This window comes from Eublepharis macularius, chromosome 1 (assembly GCF_028583425.1).
Source record: "Eublepharis macularius isolate TG4126 chromosome 1, MPM_Emac_v1.0, whole genome shotgun sequence".
Lineage (NCBI taxonomy): Eukaryota > Metazoa > Chordata > Lepidosauria > Squamata > Eublepharidae > Eublepharis > Eublepharis macularius.
The window spans coordinates 51,480,269-51,485,400 of NC_072790.1; the positions used below are offsets into that span (position 1 = coordinate 51,480,269).

General features: G+C 46.0%; 1 long non-coding RNA gene across 1 annotated transcript; it reads left to right on the forward strand.

Annotated features, from left to right (window-relative positions):
• Window positions 1-2,612: 2,612 nt before the first annotated feature.
• Window positions 2,613-4,334, forward strand: LOC129333476 (uncharacterized). The gene is made up of 2 exons (XR_008597425.1): window positions 2,613-2,715; window positions 3,203-4,334. It is a non-coding gene; the product is annotated as an uncharacterized LOC129333476 (long non-coding RNA).
• Window positions 4,335-5,132: the final 798 nt, after the last annotated feature.

Genomic DNA, 5,132 nt, shown 5'->3' on the forward strand with positions numbered 1-5,132 from the left:
AATGGGGGAGGAACTAGTCAGCATGATACAACAAAAGTCCAGTGGCACCTTAAAGACTATCAGCATTTATTTCTATATGAGCTTTCGTGAGTCACTGTTCACTTCTTCAGATATGTATGGAAACCAAACTGAGAGCCAAGCTACAAGTGACGCCTGACACAGGTTGGACACTTGCCAGCTTCCCTCAAGTTTAGATGGGAAATGTAGGCATTCTGGTCTTGCAGCTTGGCTCTCCATTTAATTGAAGGTTACACAGTGGCAGTCTATGGGAGGGAGAAATGTGGTCGGGAGGGGAGTGCAGGCATCGGGCTCTCGCCGGGTGCCCCCCTTCCCCTCCACTGTGTGTGTGTGTGTGGGGGTGTTTCTGTAAACTTTAATTAAATGGAGAGCCAAGCTATAAGACCAGGATGCCTACATTTCCCATCAAAACTTGAGGTAAGCTGACAAGCATCCGACCTGTGTCAGGCGTCACTCGTAGCTTGGCTCTGAGAATCCTCCTTATGGAGCAGGCTACAAGGGAAGGGGGAAGAGTTAAGTCAGGAGGTTAATTGGCATGAGCCTTTCAAGTATAGATTTACTATATGGGGAGGAAAACAAGGAAGTAGAGCCTGTGAATCTTGTCATAAAACTTCAAAGTTTGTCCTCTGTATGTTTGAAATAGAATTAGCAATAAAAAATAATGGGTGACAGGAAAGATCAGAGGTTCACACATATAAGCAAGGTGATAAAATTAATCGATACTGGTACAAGTTACAGTAAAACATGCTAAGAGCAGCCAGTCAAAATTTCAACAAGTTAGATCCTATAGAGATTGCAGTAAGGATCCTGACTCTCTGGTCAAGCATGACCGGGTGAGGTAAAGGCAGAAAATGGGAGCAGCAAGTTGATTGTGCTTTTCAGACCAAAGAATGAGGCCGGCCTTGTTTTTTGATGTTTAAACAGTTGGCTTGACCGATTGATTGATCATCTGGTACTTTCTGGAGGGCCCTACAGTCCTTTTCGCTGGGCTCAATAAATATTATTTTCCTTGGCAATTAAATGAACCCTCAATTTATGTGGTTGAAATCAGTTTGGGTATCTCTGATGGACTGCACATTTTAAAAAGTCTGAAAGTGCTGTACACACAGCTGCAGACCCTCATGGGATCAGAGAACTATGAGTGGCAAGCTACTCCAAGGAATCTGCGTGGGTAGCGTGAGCTGGAAAGAGGAGTGTCTATTTTCAGTCCTAGCAGAGAGTGAGAGATCCAGGGTGAAGAGCTCGGAGATGAAGTCCTAATGGAAAGCAGTTTAACACCAACAGGAGAATTGTGGAAAAGTTGGCAAGGAAGTGTGGGAAGTAGGTGCAGGCTCCCAATCGGGCCAAAGAAAAGGGATAGACTTTTTAAGGAGAGGAGATTTTCCTTACCCAATCAAACAGGGAGGTAGCTCTAGAGAATGAAGAGATCCCTGAATGGGTGGTATGGTTGCCAAGTCCCCACACCCTCCCGGTGGGAGGTGGGATACCCAGTACTCACTTTTCTTATGGTGCTTGTGTACGCTCCCACACTGTGTGATGACATCATTTCCAGGAAGTAACATCATCACATAGGGCATTGTGCCGCCCCTGGGAGCGCTCCCATGCTCTGCAGCAGGCCAGAGCAGCAGCATTAACACATGCTCCAGCATTAACATATGCTCTGCAGCAGGCCAGAACAATTTTGGCCTGTTTGGGGCCTCAATTGGCCTTCTGTGAAGCATAGGACTTCACCAGGGCTCTCCTGGCAGCTTTCCTGTGCTCTCCAGCAGGCCAAATCGGGCCCATTTGGGGCCGAAATTGGCTCACTGTGGAGCACGGGAGCCCTGCCAGGGTGGCATGACATCATCATGCTGGGCCCTGGAATGCTCCCATGCTTCACAGTGGGCCAATTTGGGCCCCATACAGGCCTGATTTGGCCTGCTGTGGAGTGTGGGAGCACTGCTGGAAGGGCTCTGGAGAGCTCCTGCATTTTACAGTGGGCCAATTTAGCCCCAATTGTCCCATTGTGGAGCATGGGAGTACACCACACTGCCTGGGAGCATGTCCTGGGAGGCATGTTCCCCTGCCTCTCCCCCCCTACTGACCGGGTAAACGGAGGTAGGGGGCGGAGGGTGAAAGCAGGGAATCCCCTGCCCTGAGAAGGGGATTGGTGGTAATCCTATCTGGTGGTGTTTGGAGAGAAGGGGAATTTGGGGTACTAGAAAGTGGGTACCAGCATCTCTAACTACAAAAGAGAAAGAAAATACTAAAAGAAAGTATACGAGAGTGTTTGGGGGGAAATCAAGGGAACAAAAGCCTCGAAACAGAAGCATTTAAGTATCTAGACATAAGAACTAAAGTCTGTGAATGTACTGATTTTACCTCAGATTTTACCTTTGGCAGCCCCAGTGCCAAAAGGCAAATCACTTTAGAAAATGAAGAAAACAGTAACATTTATTTTATTTTACTTCATTGATATTCCTCTTTTCTCCCTAGTGGGGACCTAAAGCAGCTTACATAGTTCTCTCCTCCATTAATCCTCACAACAATCCTGTGAGGTAGGTTTGGCTGAGACTGTGTGACTGGCCCAAGGTCACATGGCATGAGGGATGACTGAGTTTGTGGTTCAAAGGCTGAAAATTTCACTACAAGCATCCAATCCCCTGGGCACAACTAAAGTAGCTTTTGGGGGGATCCTCGCCTATATAATTTGTAAAGGTAAAGTTAATTTTAAAATACAGTTATGTAGTCGTTTATGCAATGCGTCTTACCAAAGTATACCACAACCAATGGTAGCTATGCAGTAAAATTTAGCCATGGGTATGGGAAAAATATTACAATATCCTTATTTATTATAACACAGTCCTCTCAATATAACCAAAATCGCATAGTTTTGGAAATAAATAAGCATTTTAGTCATTCATTTCTCTTCCAACTTCTCTCTTGCTTATGCTTTAGAATGGTGTGCACACAGCAGATATTGCAAAGAGAGCAAAACTCAGAACTTGAAAGGACTAGGAATGTTTAAAGCTAGCATTTGGAATATATCAGCAAACAGCAGCCGTTTTCTACATAGGGAAGTTCAGGCTATAAATTCTTCTTCAGCTAGATTATGTGCAGTACAAGTGTTGACTTTCAATTTATAACTTTTAATATGAGTCATTGAATGGCCTGATTCTGAGTTTATTTGTCCTTCCTTCAACAGAATGGATTGAATACGGGGGTCAGCCAGCCGTGGTCATTGTCTCTGTGCCTCAGATGTTACACTGATGAAATCTTAGTGTCTGGCGCGATCTTGGATGAATACAAAAATCTGATTTGGTCTGCAGCCAGTTTTTCCTTTCCACTCTGGACCATTGAGGGAACATCTGGGAGAACATTATATTCATTAATCCAAATTCTGAACAATTTGAGTGGGATACCTGATCCTGTTTGAATCTTCTTATTATGTCAGCATGCCCGTTTGTTAGATACCAATGTTATAGCCAGTGAATGGCCTACGTCACTTTTTAATATCCATAACATTCTGTTTTCTCAGAATACAAGAACAAAAGCGCCGTTGAGCATTTCATTTTAGAGACTGTGTGCGCGCATACACGGACAAGCGCACACACTTACTACTGTTCTGATGGTAGCCCTTCAAAGGTTTTCTTTTGTTATGCATATTTGTTTTATTGGCTCTGGAAACCTAAGGGCTTCGTCTTCCCTCTCCATATGTCAAGAGTCCACCGAGCCTCTCTGCAGCTTGATGTTGGAATATTAGGACGGTATGATCGTGCCATATTCATAGCATCCCATTTTCATAAATGCTGCCTTCTTGAAGCAGCTGCTGCACACACCAGTGTTGTGCCTTATTGAAAGCCAGCCTCTTTATGTGGTTCAGTGTTATTTCTTGGTCACTGGCTTTTGTGCAGTGAGCAAAATTAATGTCATATGAACTATTCAGAGAGGACGGTGAGATTTTTCTGGTTTCTGATTGTCTATAACATAGAGTATGCCTAACTATATGCTTTCGCCCTGCGGTGAGAGAGAGACACACACAAATAGTGCCACCCTACTAACGCTTGCTTGGGAGTAAGCCCCACTGAAAAGACTTGAGAAGAATTCTGAGTAGCCTGTTTGAGAGCAACACAAAGCAGGTTTTAAAATTCTACTCAAGTCTATTCACTGGGGCTTCCCCCCCAGAGAACGTTCTCAGGATGGCAGTATATGAACATTTGCTTCCAGCACAGAAATATATTGCCTAAGATCAGGGCCATTAACTGTACTATGTGAACCCCCTTTACCCGTGTTTGACTTTATTAAAGCAAAAACAACTGGAAGCATACAGCAGATAATGTTGCATTTCAGTTTCTTCTCTGTTGACTGTACTTGCTAGACAGCCTTGGACAAGTTATCTTTCCTAGCTTGATGGGTGAGGAAAGTAAATAAGATCAGATTTGTCAGAACAGATTTGCACAGACTGAAATGTGCTCTGTATACACAACTGATAACAGGCCATCTAATAGACATGCCCACATCCTCCATTTCATCAGTTTCTTTTTTAAAAATCTGGAAAGAAGAGTGAAGAATAGCAGCATTGTGGCCCCTGGCTCCTTGATCTGCTAGTCTCTAAATGGCTGAGACAGGACAACATCAGCTGCACATTTTCCTGGTTTTTTGGTGATGCTCCTTTGATATATTGATGTTGTATGTGAGGCTCAGCCATCACAGGCTCTTGAATATTATGGGCAGGGCCGGTGCACCCATTGAGGCTGGGCCAGCAGCCACCTTGAGCGCTAAGGTGCCGAGGGGGCGTCGGAGGCGGGGGCATGTGCCACGGAGCTCAATTGCCTTGTGCTGCTGTGCCTGGCCAGGAGCTCTGTGCTGCTGTGGGCCAGCCGTGGCAGGCAGTCAGGGCGGCGCGTGGAGCAACTGAGCCAGAGGGAGGATGCACGTGCACTGCCTTGGCCGCCTACTGCACCTGGCCCACAGCTGCTGCATCTGACCCAGAGCGCGTGCTGGTGGCAGCAGCATGAGGCAGCTGAGTGGGTAGCCTCCCAGCCCTCCCGCTCAGTTGCTCTATGCTGCTGCCACTGCCTCCACCAGCACACAGCTGCGGGCCAGGCACAGCAGGCGACCAGGGCTGCATGGGG